Source organism: Heterocephalus glaber, unplaced genomic scaffold (assembly GCF_053883595.1).
Source record: "Heterocephalus glaber isolate CG9 unplaced genomic scaffold, H.glaber_assembly_v1.0 deba00001460, whole genome shotgun sequence".
Classification (NCBI taxonomy): Eukaryota; Metazoa; Chordata; class Mammalia; order Rodentia; family Bathyergidae; genus Heterocephalus; species Heterocephalus glaber.
Window position 1 is genome coordinate 142,801 of NW_028258307.1, and position 16,831 is coordinate 159,631.

General features: G+C 36.0%; 1 pseudogene; it reads right to left on the bottom strand.

The window, feature by feature from the left end:
- Nucleotides 1-1,004: 1,004 nt before the first annotated feature.
- LOC147826854 (uncharacterized) lies at nucleotides 1,005-1,980 on the bottom strand (annotated as a pseudogene).
- Nucleotides 1,981-16,831: the final 14,851 nt, after the last annotated feature.

The following is a 16,831-nucleotide window of genomic DNA, read 5'->3' on the forward strand; positions in this document are numbered from 1 at the left end:
GGTCCAGTGTGCATGCTCACATTTCCATACATGCTGCTGTTTGAGTCAAGAGATGATCGTTATTTTGCGAGAAATCATTTCCTCAGGTTAATGATTTGATAGTCCTCAAAACTATTTAACCACCTATCAGCTATTAAGTTGTTATCTATTCACACATATTCTTGTGTCAACTAAGCATTGTACTTAGAATAATGGTCCTTAGTGATGACTGGAGATCTAGAAGTTCTTGCAAGTGAAGTTTTCCACTATTGCTTAAAAAGAAATTTTGAATGGAACTTTTGCAATATTCATTACAGAGAGAAATTTTCCAGTCATATTTTCTACTGTGTCTTAATATGGTATATATGATTGAAGTATTCTATAAATGTTAGATTCTAGACTGAAATAGCAGAAGCCTTTTTTGTCAGACATATATCTGAGATGTTGCATCATGGCATGACATATATAATTACTTTCCCTAAGTCCTTAATTATACTGATTGAGGAGCACATCCACTGAACAATTTTCCACATTATTAACTAAGGTTGTGTGTTTGTTCAGCTTCAAATTTTGCGGGTAACACTGAGGAAGATTTCTTATTCATTTTATTTATATTTTTGCACAACAGAGGAGACTGTGTGCTGCCAGCATTCATTGTTCTCTTTTCTGAGCAGTCTGTCACAACAAAGGTCAGAATGTTCGTAATCTTTTTTCATGCAGGAGAGATTTATCTCTATAGTGAGTTTATCTCCATTGTAAGATTTTTCCATCAGGTATAAGATAATATTGACCTAATGCTTTTACACTCAGGTGACATTTATGCATTTTCTTTGCTATGTGTACTGTCTCATCATTGTTATGAGTAGATGACTGTTTCCCACACATATGTTCTCAGTATGGTCAATGTGCTGTGAGTTTTCTCTGATACTCACTAAGGTTAGATGAATAAAGGAAGACTTTTCTAATTAGAAGTCATATGATTGGTTTGTCCTCTGTGTTCTCTATTGAATATTTAGTCTATAACATTAATTGAAGTTTTTCCCACACATAGGATACTCACATGTTTTCTCTATTATGTGAGTTCTCTCTGGAAGACTAACATAATTTACTGAAGGGTTTCCAACACAGAGAATGTTCATGATTTCTCTCGAGTGCATTTTCTCATGTTTCCTAAGGCTAGATGATTGAGTGAAGGCTTTATCACACAGTTGATATTTATAAGGTTTCTCTCCAGTGTGTGTTCTCTCATGTTTACTAAGGTGACTATATTGAGTGAAAGCTTTTCCACATGGAAGACATGCATATGGTTTCTCTCCTGTGTGTGTTCTTTTATGCTGTTTAATATTAGACAAAGCATAGAAAGATTTCCCAAATAGATGACATTCATATGGCTTGTCTCCTGTATGTGTTTTTTATGCTGTGTAAAGTTAGATGGATCAGGGAAGGCTTTACCACACAGATGACATTGATATAGTTTCTCTCCTATGTGTATTCTCTTATGTTTTTTAAGGGAACATGATTAAATGAAGGCCTTACCATGCAGATGGCATTCATATGGTTTCTCTCCTGTGTGTATTCTTTTATGATTTTAAGGGAACACAATTGAGTGAATGCTTTCCCACACAGATGGTATTCATATGGTTTCTCCCCTTTGTGTGTTCTTTTATGATGTTAAAGGTTACATGATCCAATGAAGGCTTTCCCACACAGATGGTATTCATATGGGTTCTCTCCTGTGTGTGTTCAATTATGCCTTCTGAATTTAGATGAATGAGTGAAAGATTTCTGACACTGCTGGCATTCATACTTTTTCTCACGTGTCTGTGTTCTCTCATGCTGATGATAAAGCTTAAGAGATTGACTGAAAGTTTTTCTGCACATCCAGCCTTCATATGGCTTCTCTGTTACATTAGTTTTAGTGTGACCTCTAAGTCCAGCATAACTTGTAAAGCCTTTACCAGCTTGATGACATTTGTATGAATGTATTCCAGATTCAGTCATTTTGTTTCTTCTCTGTGGGGATTCATTGTTGTAGGTTTTGCAATAAAGATGACTTTCACATGTTTTTTTCTGAATATTTTTCTATTCCTGTAGTATAAGTTTTAAAGTTTGTTTAGTGTCTTTGCCACATAAATTACATAAGAACATATGTTACCTAGTATGTATAGGTAATGATTCATGAGACCAGAACTTGGAGTAAATTCTTTCTCAAATAGATAAAAATCATATCACCACTCTGCATTTTGAATCATACCACATTTTCTAAGTTGTGACCAGCTTTTAATATATTTCTCATTAAATAGTTATATGATTATGCCATGATAAATTTTTGTTTTCTGTGTCCATGTATGAGAACTGACTATGAGGTTATTCTTACAGTATGGTTATGCAATGTTTATTTGCAGTGAGAATTAAGAAGTGAGGAGTCAAGGCCAAGCAGTGATTAAAATCTTCCATTACACCAATTGAGAGGACTCTTTTTTGTACCAGGGATCAAACTCTGGACACCTTGCACTTACAAGGCAGGCAGGGACACTACTGAACTAAATCCCTGGCCCTGAAGGACTTTTTGACAAAAGTCTATCTTTTGGAAGAAAATTAGTTGTTGTTCATAATATTCCCAGGTATATTTCTTTTATTTATTTATATATATTTATTGGTACATTTCAGGTGAAAAATAAATTTACATTTATCATTGGGTGCTTGTACCTGTACATGATGTATCTTAGTTCTTATTTTTTCTCCCATTTCCTGTGCACCATTCAACCCTTCCAACCTTCCCTGTTTACATAGAGTTTGATTCCATTTTTTATTCTTTCTCATAAGTTTTCCTTTCCCTTCTTCCCTTTCCCCTTCCCCTCCCAACATCCCCAAACCCTTGGACCTTCTCTTATTTCAAATTACCAATTATTCCTTTTAACCATTTCCCCTTCCCCTCCCAACATCCCCAAACCCTTGGACCTTCTCTTATTTCAAATTACCAATTATTCCTTTTAAGCATTTTCATCCTTATTTACACTTTCAATTTCTCACACTAGAGAAACTATTTGGTATTTACACATATGATTACTATTTATTTCACTTAAGAGAATGGCCTCAATATGTATCCATTTAGCTATAAATGTCTCTAGTTTCTCATTCTTTAAGGCTCAGTAGTACTCCATTTTATATAAAAACCATATCTTCATTATCCAGTTTCCAGTCAATGGGCACTTGTGCTGTTTTCAAGATTTAGCTATTACAAACTATGCTGCACATATATACAAACTATGCTGCACATGGGTGCACATATATTGCTGTGGTATGATTCTTTTAATTCTTTGGGGAAGATACCCAGTAGGGGAATAGCTGGGTCAAATGGAAACTGTAGTCCTAGTTCTTTGAGGTATCTCCATACTGACTTCCACAGTGGTTGCACCAGTCTGTGCTCCCATCAACAATGGAGAAGTGTTCTTTTCTCTCCACACCCGTGCCAGCATTTGTTATTTGTTGATTTCTTGATAGTAGCCATTCTTTGTGGGGTGAGTTGGAATCTCAGTGTTGTTTTCATCTGCATCTCTTGAATGACCAGTGATGTTGAACATTTTTTCATATATTTACTTGCTGTTTTCACTTCTTTGTCTGAGAATTGTCTCTTCATTTTGGATGCCCATTTTGGAATTGGGTCTTTGAATTTGGGGTGTCTGATTTTTTTTCAGTTCTTTATATATTCTCAATAGTAGATCTTTGTCTGAGTTACAGTTGCTAAATAATTCTTCCCACCTTGTAGGTTGTCTCTTACCTCTATTGGTAGTTTCCCTTGCAGTGCAGAAGCTTTTTAATATGATGAGATCCCTATTGTTGATTCTTAGTGCTAGCTCCCTTGCTACTGAAGGTTTCTTTATAAAGCCTTTTCCTATGCCAATATCTTCAAGAGTTCTACCTAACTTATCTTCCAGCAAGCTTAGTGTTTCTGACTTAATATTTAGATCTTTAACCCACTTCACTTAGTGTGCAGTGATAGGTATGGTTCTAGTTCCAATCTCTGACAGGTTGAAATCCAATTTTTCCAACACCATTTATTAAATAGGCTACCTTTCCTCCAATAAGGATGGTTGGCTCCTTTGTCAAATATGAGGTGGCTGAATATGTCTGGAGTTGTTTCTGCATCTTCTAATCTATTCCACTGATCTTAGGGTCTATTTCTTTGCCAGTATCATGCTGTTTTTATCACAGTAGCTTTATAATATAGTTTCAAGTTGGGGATTGTGATAAGACCAGCCATGTCCTTGTTACCTAGAATTACCTGTCCCATTATCCACCTGTGCCTGGACTGAAAGAGGAGCTTGAGCAATGAGAAAAGGATGTTCAGTCTTACCCTTTCCTTCTCTAGATGAAGAGAAACCATAGTTATTTTATCCCTCCTGGAGGTTCCTCTGGTGTGTGGGTAAGGGTCTTCATTGCTGCTGTATCCAGTTCTATAGTATGGAGTTTAAAAGGGGAACTAAAGCCCATACCAGAAGATCCCCAATGGTGGCTCAACAATTAAACCAGTGATTGGAACCACAATTGTATACCTGAACTAACTACTGTCTGTAGTAGGAATTCCATTCTCAAGAGAAAGAGTAATGGTCAGGAGAGTGGAGATGGCCTTTGGGAGTAAGAAACTCTGGCCTCCCCGACATCCTAGCTGCAGATGTGAAGTTTGCTAATCAGGAACCCTGATGGGATAATAATGTGACCCAATGGGAGCACATGAGAGACCTCAGAAACTGGATTGTAAGAGGAATAAGGGAGTTAGTTTCCTGATCCCAAATCATAAATAGAGCTTTAAACATCCCACTGGGAAAAGAGAGACCAGACAACTTTCCTAACAGAGTAAAATACCAAAAGCGAAAATGCTCTGGACTAAATCTTGAGGACCCACTACATCACAGCATGGTAAAGCTCCACTTTGTTACATACAGTTGGCCAGATATCTCAAAGAAGTCTGGAATAATCAGGATTGCAAAGATAGGTAACTTGTGAAATTAATGAGAGAAGCATGAAAATACATGTAAAGTGGGATTACAAAAAAAAAAAAAAAAAGTGGCTAAGAAAGTGCTTTCCACCATAGAACAGATAGAAAAGGAACCAGCCAATCCAGCTGGTCAAAAACGAAAGCCTTTACAGCCAGCCCATTCAAAGGAGTCCCGTGCCGAGGACATCAAATGCAAAAGGGGAAACAACTCTTATCAAGGTGGGAAAAGGGCATACTTTAAAAGAAAATGCACAAAATGGAAGAGGAAAGAGAAGTGATAAACATGATGATGACAAAGAACAGCGGGGTGAGGGGATTTTTCATGTTGCTGGGTCAAACCAAGAGACCCTGGTAAGTCTAGATATAGGACCTAAAATGGAAAAGAACTATTACTTTTCTAGTAGACCTAGGAGTTCCTCAAACATCATTTTATGATCAAACTCCTAGATTACACTGCAATCAGAGAGACCTTAAACATGAGGAATAAAATAGGAAGGTTATGGCTTCTAGTTTTGAAGCAATATAGGTCAAGTTTCAACATTGAAAAGCTCGTGGAAAATGACTCTTTATCCCTGAGGCAGGAGAAAATATCCTAGGCAAAGATTTAATGTCCAAGTTACTGACAGGCCTCAATATTATGAAAAAGAAGATCAAAGTCTCCCTTAACCTCTTGACTCCAGAGGGTGAAGACAACATTTTCCCTGAAGTCTGGAATATAGATCAGAATCCAAGTGGATTAAACAATTCCATGTTTGCTATTGAATTAAAGAACAGGAGAGAATCAGTCAGCAGAAAATAATATCCCATATCCCTACAAGGGGGTCTTCAACTCAACACCATCAGAGAAGGATCCATAAAACCCAGGCTAATGGAATTTTGTAAGTCATATTTTTTTTCATAAGTCATCTTTTAAAACTCCAACACTGCACAAGCAAAAACAAACATACTGGACAGCTCTTATCAACTAGTACAGGATTTGAGAACAGTAAACTAGATGATCCAGAATAGGCATTCTATGCTCTGAAACTCTTATCATCTGTGTAGCAAAATTATCTATCACCACAAGTGGGTGAGATATAAAATGTGGGTTGGAGATATAACAGATGCCTTTTGGGGTTGCTCCTTGGTTGAAGATAGTAGAAACATATTTGCTTTTAAGTTTCAGGATCCATCTAGGTGAAGAAATAAAATTATCACTATATTGTTTTCCCATATGTATTTGCTGACACACCTATCTTATTTGGAAAATCTTAGAAAAATTTCTTGAGAAATTCACTCTCTCTCCCCAGATTTAGTTAACTGGATATATTCATGACTTGTTGATTTCCAGGGTTCTCAAAGGGAAATTGACAGATGCCACTATCAGCATACTTAATATCCTACCCTGTGAGGATGTCACAGTAACTAGAACTAAATTACAAATTCTTGAAAATGAAGTTAAATGTCTGGGACAGTTAATTAGTAATGGGAGATGGAAGCTACATCCTGAATGAGTGGAGGGGATTACAAACATGCCTCTACCCTGCCCTAACATATAACATAGACTTTCAGTGACTCTCCCAGAATTTCTCTCTATGGATAAATTCACATGCCCTAAAAAACCAAAGGCTTAAATCTTAGTCTATTACAATAGGAACCTGGCCTTCATCTTCAGAATTCAAAGAAAACCCAACAGGCACAAAAACTTAAATAACATCTCAACATTGACCTAGTCCTGGTGTTACCTACTTAAAAATATCTGTGCATATATTTGTCAGTATAAAAAAGGACATGGCCCTCAGCATCCTAACCGGGAACATGAAGGAAACAGGGAACCAGTAGCTTACTTGTCAAAGTTACTGGACTCACTAACCTGGGGCTGGCCAGAGTGTATCCAGTCCTTTGCCACAGTCACCACACTGACTAAGGAAACAGAAAATTGACTTTGATGGGGTCTCAATGGTCAGCAAACAACATCAAGTCTGGGCAATTCTTTACAATAATGTGCGAAGAAGGCTGAGTGCCAGATACTACAGAACAAAGCCTTCTTGTTGCTGAGAGATGATATCAGCCTTTCCTCTGGTAGCTTCCTAAACCCTGCTGAGCTCTTCTTCAGGGCAAACACACAAAGTGCTGTGGATCATGATGTATGGATTTCAGACATGATCAAAAAATGTTTGACCCAACTTTATAGAAACTCCACTTGCTACTATAGAAAGCTTTCCATTTGTGGTTCTTCAAAAGATAGGGACATAACGGGTACTCTATTACAAAGAGGGAACAAAGTTCTGAAAGAGAGGGCCATTGACTGTTTATATGGACTCCAAATGTGCTTTTGCTGTGTTCCATACTTTGAAACATCAGAGTTAAATGATGTCTGATTAATAGCAATGAACTGGGCTTCACTTATAAAGAATTAATCATGCAGGTTTAAGAAAATTTCATGTTGCTTGAAGACATAGCACTAGTACAGGTACCAGGACACCAGAGGGACTGTTCAATGGAAGCCTGGGAACCATGGTAGCAGATGAGACTGTGAAAAAGGCAGCCCTCCAATCAGAAGCCCCTGTATTCCACCTCATCTCTTTCTCACTTCACTTTTATTCCCTGATTTCTGTAAACGGAAAATATAGATTCAGACAATGGGAGCCATTTTACTGTTAACATCCTTAGAGGACACAACAGGGATGTAAATACTTCTGAAAACGGTATATACCATGGCATGCTACAAGCTCTGGAAAAGTACATACGATGAATCAAACCCTAAAATATTATTTAACTACAGTAATACTAGAAATTAGCCTACCCTGGAAAAATGTCTGCCCACTGCATCATTTAGAATCACAGCTGCTTCATGAAATGATATTGGTCTGTCCCCCTGTGAGATGCTCTTTTGCCTGCCTTTCCTGAGGCAGGGTACTGACAGCCTCATCTTTGAAACAAAAGACCAATTGTATAGAAACTATGTACCCAGCCTCCCTACTCTGCTTTCCCTCAGACACAAGGTTTGCTTGTACAGACTTCGCCTCTTGACTTCCTGTACACCACATCCCACTGCCCAACTGATTATACCCTGATCAAGATGTGGAGAGGAGAAAATGTCCTACCAACTTGGGAAGGACCCTATCAGTTATTATTTACAATTCACAGCACCTTCCACAAGGCTGAAAACATTTGGCCTCATTATACTAGAATTTAAATGCTACTCTCATCTGAAACTAAGGGAAAATGGAGGTCAGTTGCAAATTCTACAGATATCAAAGTAAACTTCAAAGTATTATAATGGAGCTTTTACATTTAGCTGAGGTTTCCCATGGTATCTTCACTATCAGTGTAACTGAGGATCCCTCTCCTCTGAACATCACAATTCATGAATATCTCATCCCTTCTTGTAGAAACTTGCACAACCAAAAGCAGCAGTCTTGACCTGATATATATCTCTGCCATTTGAGTTAAAAAAGGACACAAATATAGTGTTTTAAAGGGTCTGTGTAATGATAGGAATGACATTTGGTGGACTACTCATTATAAGGTTTGGACTGATTACCTACCATTTTCAAATTCACTGCCAGCCTTAAAAATACAGATAATAAGAGGAAAATGCTTCTTTCCAATGCCAGTCCCTGGAGTGTAATCTCCTACTCCTGGTTAGTGATGATCCTCCAAATATTATTTATGAACCTGGCATAATGAGAACTTATGGATTGAGTACAGAAGGCTCAGGATATGGCCTGCTCAGTTCCTTTGCTTTAAAACATGTCTAAAACACACCCAACACACCCTCTCCTTCCACTACCATGGCTGTGACCCTACAGACTAGCTTAATGGAAACTCTATGGTCCACCAATGACCCTGTTAATGTCAGTATGGGAGAAGTTAAAGACTTTCAACCACATTTGGCAATTTAGACTAAATTCAAGGAAATAAATATCTGCCTGAAATGGATGAGGTATCCTGTTCACACCCCCAAGTATATAAGGGATTGGTAATTGCCATATCATTACCTATCTGTGAAATAAAATCCAAACTCCCTTGAGATTTCATCTCACCAATAAGAATGAGAATCATATACGAGTAAGAGTAAAGTGTCTTGAGTATGTGAGGTAAAACTAGAAACATATATCTCTTATAAATGATTTAATTCATTATTAAAATCACTGTGAACATTCCTAATAAGAGTAAATTTTGACTTACCATGTTATCCTACTTCTTAAAAACATGATACAATTCCTAAAGAATGAAAGTATATATTCTTTTGAAATATCTTCATACCTGTAAATTATTCCATTTAAAATACATGTCTTCCTAGCTATGAAAACTTCTTAGGTGAATATAGGAAAATAGATGAAGGCAAAGAATGTGCATTTATGCACAACGAAGTATTTTTAGACACACAAACTAAACAAAATATGCCATGATTAAACTTGAGGTCATGCTGAATAAAATGAGTCAGATTAGTAAAGTCAAATATTATGGCTTGTCTCATAAGGAGAATGTGGAAGAAAATATGAGATCGGATTGGCATTTCAGTAAAGGGAAAAATATTGGAGAAGTAGAGGATGAGATGAAGGAGAGAGGAAAAAGAAAATATATAAGGGAAAGTGAAAAGAATCAAAATGTGTTGTATGCATGTGCAGGTTTTATCAAATGAAATTATTAGTGCCTCAAATTAACACACAACTAATCAAAACACCAAAAATTGTACATCAAATTGAGGAGAAATGGCAAGTATCAAATTATATGTGCTAGGCCTTTGTCAGAGTAGAAGTGGTAGACATTTGATACGGTAGAAGTCATTAAAAAGTAGATTACACAAATTAAAAGGGACACAAGAATCTGTGCTTAGACAGAGGGAAAATTGTTAGTGAGTTCTACAAGGAAAACAGTATATGCAAAATTCATTTCATTATGTACATATTGTTCTCCCCTAAACCTGAAACAATGATAGAAAAACATATGACTTGTGTCATTCAACTAAATTAAATGACAACATTTGTGAAATTTTTCACAATGTAAAGGAGGAAATGAGGGGCAGGCAAAGGACCAATGTGTGATATAAGCATGTACAAATTTGGTTAAATGAAACATAACTTTCTCTATGAATAATACAAATCAATTACAAAGAGAGAAGTGATAACAAAGACTTTCACTTAAACAGTCTATATATATTAACAGAAGTGTAATAATAATTTGTACAAACACAGAGCATTGGATACATACTTTATGAATATTAAATAATGGAAAATTAAAATGTTGGCAAGAGCCTGTTCAGGTACAGAGAGAAAATCTTTAATGGAATCTCTGAGGACAATAGCCCCTATATAAAATGGCAACTCCAACGTATACATACATCTTCCATTTGACCAAAGCAAAAGCAAAGATAAATATATATGACTGGAGATGGTCTTGTAAAAGAAATAGTGACAAAACCTGAAAGATTGCCCATGTCCTCTCCTACATTGTACACAGCATCAGTCACATTAAAAGCCTTCACTTTGCATACTGACCATGCTCCCATCTGTACTGAAACACCACTCAGTGGTTCTTACCTGGATGCTGAAGTTGGGGAATAACTCTTCCTTCCACCATCCACAGCATTTCTTTTTCCACGGAAAGAAAATTTAGATCTGATTTGCAGAGCTGGCATCATGTTCAGGGAAAAGTAAGAAAGTGCATTTTTATTTTTGTAGCAACAAGCATATTTTGATCAAGTACATGGGATGGAATTGAGAAGAAATAAGGAACTAGAGGTTAGACCTGCAAAATATATTCAGAAAACAATATTGAGTGAATTTTTGAATATTAAATCAAAATCTAGAATCTGGGCTAAAAGAGGATTCTTTGTCAGGATTCTTATAATCATTCCTGTTTTTAAAGAAAATGCAGAATTATCAATATTTCAGAAAGAATAAAATGTATATGTGTATGGTAAAATGAATCGTATTTAAATAGAATCTAACACAAATCCCTCAAGAACACTCACATTACACTTATTTTCACGTCTGGCTCAAAACTCAACATGCTGAGTTTAAAATAATACTTTTCCAATTATTTAGTGAATTTATAATTTTGAAAACATTCATTCAATACACAGTTTTGCTCTGAGTTTTGCAGATTTTCTTGCAATAAAGGCATGAAATACTGATCAAGTCAACATTCAAGGTTGTTAAAAAGTCTTGTAAATGAATGTGATTGAAAACTTTTTCATGAAGGTGTAAGGTTTATAAATAAATTCAGACAGATTGATTTGGGTATGCATCATGCATTCAGGAAAACTAATGCTAGAATACTTGCATGACAATATAGAGACAACAGTGGACTCACCAAGAGATAGGAGATGATTAATGTTCTCCAGCATCACATTTCTGTACAGCTTTCTCTGATGAGTGTCCAGTATGGCCCATTCCTCTGGGGTGAATTTTATGGTCAAATCTTCAGTGGTCACTAATTTCTAGAAGATCATAGACACTACACTTTAGATAGAGGAATAGCGACAAAGTTCTTTCCATGAAAACTCAGATTATAGCCCAGAGGCAGAGGAAAGCCTGGATACAGAGAAATTGAATTGTTTAGGGGAACACTATTGCTTCTCTTTACAAACACACTCTGAACTCATAAATTCATTATTACAAGGGATAATTACATTATGAGAAATTTTACATATTTGGTATTGAAAACCTTTGAAATTTGTCAATAGAATGGTAGTTATAACTTTTATGAAGGTTGCTATGAAATATTCATGTTTCAACATTTTATGTAAAAATATTTGCCCTGATCATTTTGAGGAACATTCTTACATAAAAGAAGTGAATTATTGTTATCACTGTTTGGGTTTCCATTCGTTAGAATGACTGTGTTTGTTTCATTTTCATTCATATACCTCACATCCCTCATCTATTTGACCAATTTTATACTGATGTGAATGTGGAACAATCCAAAGGATGATTTTCCTATCTCAAAGACATTTATAATTGTTGTTTCTATTATTCATAAGAAGGCCAAAGACAGTGAAAGGATTAACCACCATCCCTGATCACTGGCTGAATTGCATGACTGTCCCCATCTGTGGCTGTGTTCTGTCTGTACTGGAATTGGAATCAGATTTGCAGTGTGAGGTTCAGGAAAAATGTCAAGCAGGACTCATCACAAATCTTTCTGATTGGGGTACTGTCCTTTGTTCTAGATGAACTTTCCTGAGCTATGAGGATTCTCACTCTTCTATGAAAACTCCCAATATTATTCTTGAAGGTCTTCTTTATGAATGTTGTCACTATATTCACATGTTCAAGAAGCTTTGGTGAGGTCCCACAAATTCAGTTCTTCAAAAATTTCCAGAGCCTTCTATATTTATTCTATTCATTCTCTTGCTACACCCTTGAATTTAGATTACAGTAAATTCAGTTAATAGTAATATCTAACAATAACATGCATCGATCAAGTATAAAAACTTCTGAATTATTGACACGAAAGCACTATGACCTTTGTCCAGAACAATAAATTATCTTAGGTTATACTTTGAAGACATTTTCAATTGAAGTAGGTACTATTCATTTTATTAAGTATAAAATTAATTGAATGATTGGTAAATGCTATTCTTCCTAAACATCTTTCATTATTCTTCCAGAGCTTACAGACTTGATATCAAAATGTTTGCCTCCCTTTTGATTGAATTCACCTGGTGAAATATTTAACTCCCTCACTGCCATGGGCTGCAGTGCTCTACTTCTCACAGATAACTATGCCCTGCATTCAGCACAATTCCAACAGCACAATTAGCAGCACAGGCAAGGAGGTCAGTATTTCTATAAAAAGAACAAGGAACACAATGAGGGAGAAAATATCTTCATATATTCTATAAGTACAAAGGCTTAGTGTAGATTCATATACACAAAGATATTGAAACCCACAGGCAAATATGTTTATATTATAGTATTGTATACATATTATACAGTAAATAAAATACTATAAGTTTACAACCATTAAAATTACCTCAGTGTGAACAAACTCCTGCCTGAAATATAGATGACTTAATCCCTCCTACTTGGGCTTAAGACTTAATATCTGCTCTCAATGAGCTTGCAAAACCAGTAGAAAAACACATTCTTACCTACACATTCAATGATATTCACAGGGTTGTCATTTGCCTTCCAGTACAGATTCTGTGATAGGCTAAAAACTAAGCACTGAATCTGTGGATACAGATAAAAGTCATTAAGACTGCAGTCTGTGCTGAAAATTTAAATGCATCTGTTAGGAAGTCACAGATATTCATGGAAATGTGAGCCTACTGAGAAGCAGCAGAAAATTCAGTGCACTTGGACAAAAGCATAAGGGTCTCAACTTTTCTGAAGTAAAATTTGAGTGTGTAGTTCTGGTTAAAAAATAAGGTACAAATGCAGTCATCTCATAGAAAGGAACATGAAAAGCATTGCGTCTATTGTTCCTTAGCCTATTCAGCCTTTTACTTTAAATGTAAGGAATTCCTTCCCTCATTGTAAAGCAGAGATAACTATGAGCCATCCCCATGTAGGACTTAGTTTCCATCTTTAGTTAAATACGGCGGAATTTTTCAAACTACACTAGATTTGCATCATTTGGTAGCAATGATCCTCCAACCTCCACCATATTTCCCAGATGTCTCCCTGCATTCTTAGCCATGAAGTTGAACCTTTCTCTCCAGGAATGGATGCCAATCTTGGTAAGATGTTGTATAAAGGGAAGAATTGACACAGACACTCATTCACCTGGGGGCTCATTCACTGACACCCAACCTACATAGGTGACCCTTAAAATCTTCTCCTTCAGAAAGTAACAGAACTACACATTTTTCAGTCTGCTGGCACTTACTCCCACCATTACTTAGGACAATACTGCTCAGAAGTAGTGCACCTGTAAGTTATGAGGATCATCCCTAAACCTCCTGGCTCAATTGGACAATTCATTTAAGGTTTTCCTATAGCTCAGGTAGTTAACTTTTGGGTTACTCATCATTTCCATAACACACCTACCTTACATTTATATGCAGACCTTTGTTTGTATGTGAGACAGACTTTAAGAATTGTAATGTCTCTCCAAAACCCTCAATAATAAGTGTACTGGCAACTCTGTTTCATTTAAAAATAATATTTGTTGTGAATAAAAGTATAAATAATTAACTTTTTATATGGGTATTTGAAAAAAATAAGACATTATAATACATGAAACTATGTTACCAAATATATATACATAAAATTTTACCAGTTTAATCTTTACAAAATCTCTGATCTTTTAGAGCTTTAACCAATTTATCCCATAACCAATATAATTAGGCAAAATTTTAATACAACCAAATACTGCACCTTGATATTAAGGTTGTTACATGTTCTGCCTGGGTTTTGATCCACATTTTATAAAACTGACACATGACTCAAACTCAGAATGACATTTCTAATGTTAATAATAGAAACAAACATTGCAAGTACAACGTCTTCTAGTTTTTACTTTATCAAGAAATTGCTAGCCCAGCCTCTGAGTATGGAGTGGATGGGTGAGGAGCTGAGCTATGTGGAGCTCTGCTGCCACACACCCCTACCAGGCCTCTGAGTGAGTAGCCTGCAGCACCACACTGACACCAAACCTGCTGGACTTTGGTCTCCTGGTTGCCCTGGTACCTGGACCAGCACCACAGGGGCACAGGGAGGCATAAAGGCCATTGTCCTGAGTTCCAAAAGACAGAGCAGAAGTGAAAAACAGGAAGAGGGCCTCTCTCAAGCTCCTTGATAAAAATTATAGCCTACCAGAAAAGTGAAGGGAATCTCTGCAATGAAGGCACACAAGACCACTTTAGTTGGTAAGACAGAGGGTTCACCACCTCCCATCAAAACCTGGACTCTTTTCAAGGTAAGGGTAGCTGGATCCTGCAATAGAACATTGCAGAATTCAACCCAGAAGGAGGTCAGGGAGCTCAAATTGGAACACAGCCAAAAATCAGCCTGAATCTCAGGGATCTGTTGCTTGCTCCCTGAGCCTAATTGACTTAGATCTGCACACTGATGCCTACGTTGTCTATTGTGACAGCAAAGACATATTCTGAAGAAAGACCTTTATTTTTATTTGTTATTTTAAAAATTACTTTTTTCTCTTATATTTAATATTTTTTTCTACTCTTTCTGAATTTTTTTTTTTGTTGATCTCTTCTTTTTCTGACTCACTCTCTCATTCTCCCACATTGTTCTTCATCTCCCTTTTTGTTCCTGCCCTAATTCAGATATCTTCTTTTGCTTTTCTTTTTGTCCTTCTCTCAATTGTTATTAGTTTGATAGGAATGTCAATACCATTTCTAGACTCCCTATTGTTTAGGTAGTTCTATTCTTGTCTTTGTTCTTTCATTCTGTCTTTCCCTCTTGTCTTCAACAGTTTCCTAGAGATTTCATGATCTTCTTGTGTTCTCTGGCCTATCTGCTGATATTTCCCTATACTTCTACCCATTAATCTCTTCTTCCTCAACTCTTTCTAAGGGTAAAGTTGGTATATTGAAGGGTTTATTCACTACAAATACATTTTGGGCTGGTCCTCAATTTTGATTTAATTTGTGTGGTTAAAGGTGATAGATTAATAACTACCACAAATAGTCATTTTCTAACCTGTGCTCCATGCTATCTTACTGCTAACTGTATTACTTGGGCTAAGGTGTTGTGTTTGATCTAATCAGTTTTCCTTGCTGGTATAATGAAAATATGATTGCCTCAGAGTTATTAGAGAATCAAAACCTAAAGACCGGCTATATCTGGAAGACAACTCTGAGAAATAATCATTCCATAAGGGTTCTAAATACAAGCAACAAAAGTACTTACAATAAGCAATATTGAAGTATTCTTCAAATATAGGAGGCACACAATGCATTTAATGAAAGCTCCCAAAGGCATTGTTATGTGTTATAATATGGCTTATACAAATCTCATAAACATGAAATTTTATAAAATAAAAATTGATTCATGAAAGGGTTACTTTCCATTTTTTTCAAAATATTAAACTGAATATTCACTCTAACAAGGTTTGTCAGTTTTTTATATGCAGCTTGCTCTTATTATAGCAAAGAATATTTTATGAGATATTGAATATCAATAAAAAAACTATTGGCTCAATTTATATGATGAAAATGGTTGTGCATGTGACTTTGAACAAACTAATTCAACTCTGTACCTTTTGGGAGCAATCTCAGGCATTTTTAGATAAAAAGTGAGAGATCCTGCATCTATCCCCACAGTGTACACATAGGAAAATCTAGGGTCACAGGACAGCAAAATGCTCCAATCAGTTGTTTCAGTAATTGCCTCTGGACCTCGTACCTTGGTAACCTGAGGAAAATGGAGAGGAAAGTCAAGCTCTCTGTCATATCATCCCATGCCATGTATGTGACCTGCTGAAATTGGTAGGAAGCCATGGAGTGGTGAAGCAACATATGTGGAATTAATTCTCTAAAAATTAAGACTAGTAAATGATGTTCAATATTTGTGGCCATGACAAGGTTTTGGGGCCTAAATCCATTCATTCAAAACTGCATTAAATATTACAAAAGAACTCTCAGATTTCTTCCTGTTTTATTACTTAAATAATTAAAATCAGTTTTTTATTCTGTACATAAGGTGTATTGAATTTGTGTTTTGGAAAGTTAATTGCTTTCTCCCACACTTCCATATTTGATATTTCTAGGTAATCTCACTAGCCTATATTAATATGCAACATTTTTCAAAATAATTATGTCTATATTCAGAAATATCTGCCTTGTAGTTTGTTTTGTATTTCAGAGTGGACATATATTTTAATAGAGTTTCTAAGTAAAAGCTCTCTAATATTTCTTCCAATGGCTTATAAAGTAGGTAACTTTTCTTGGCA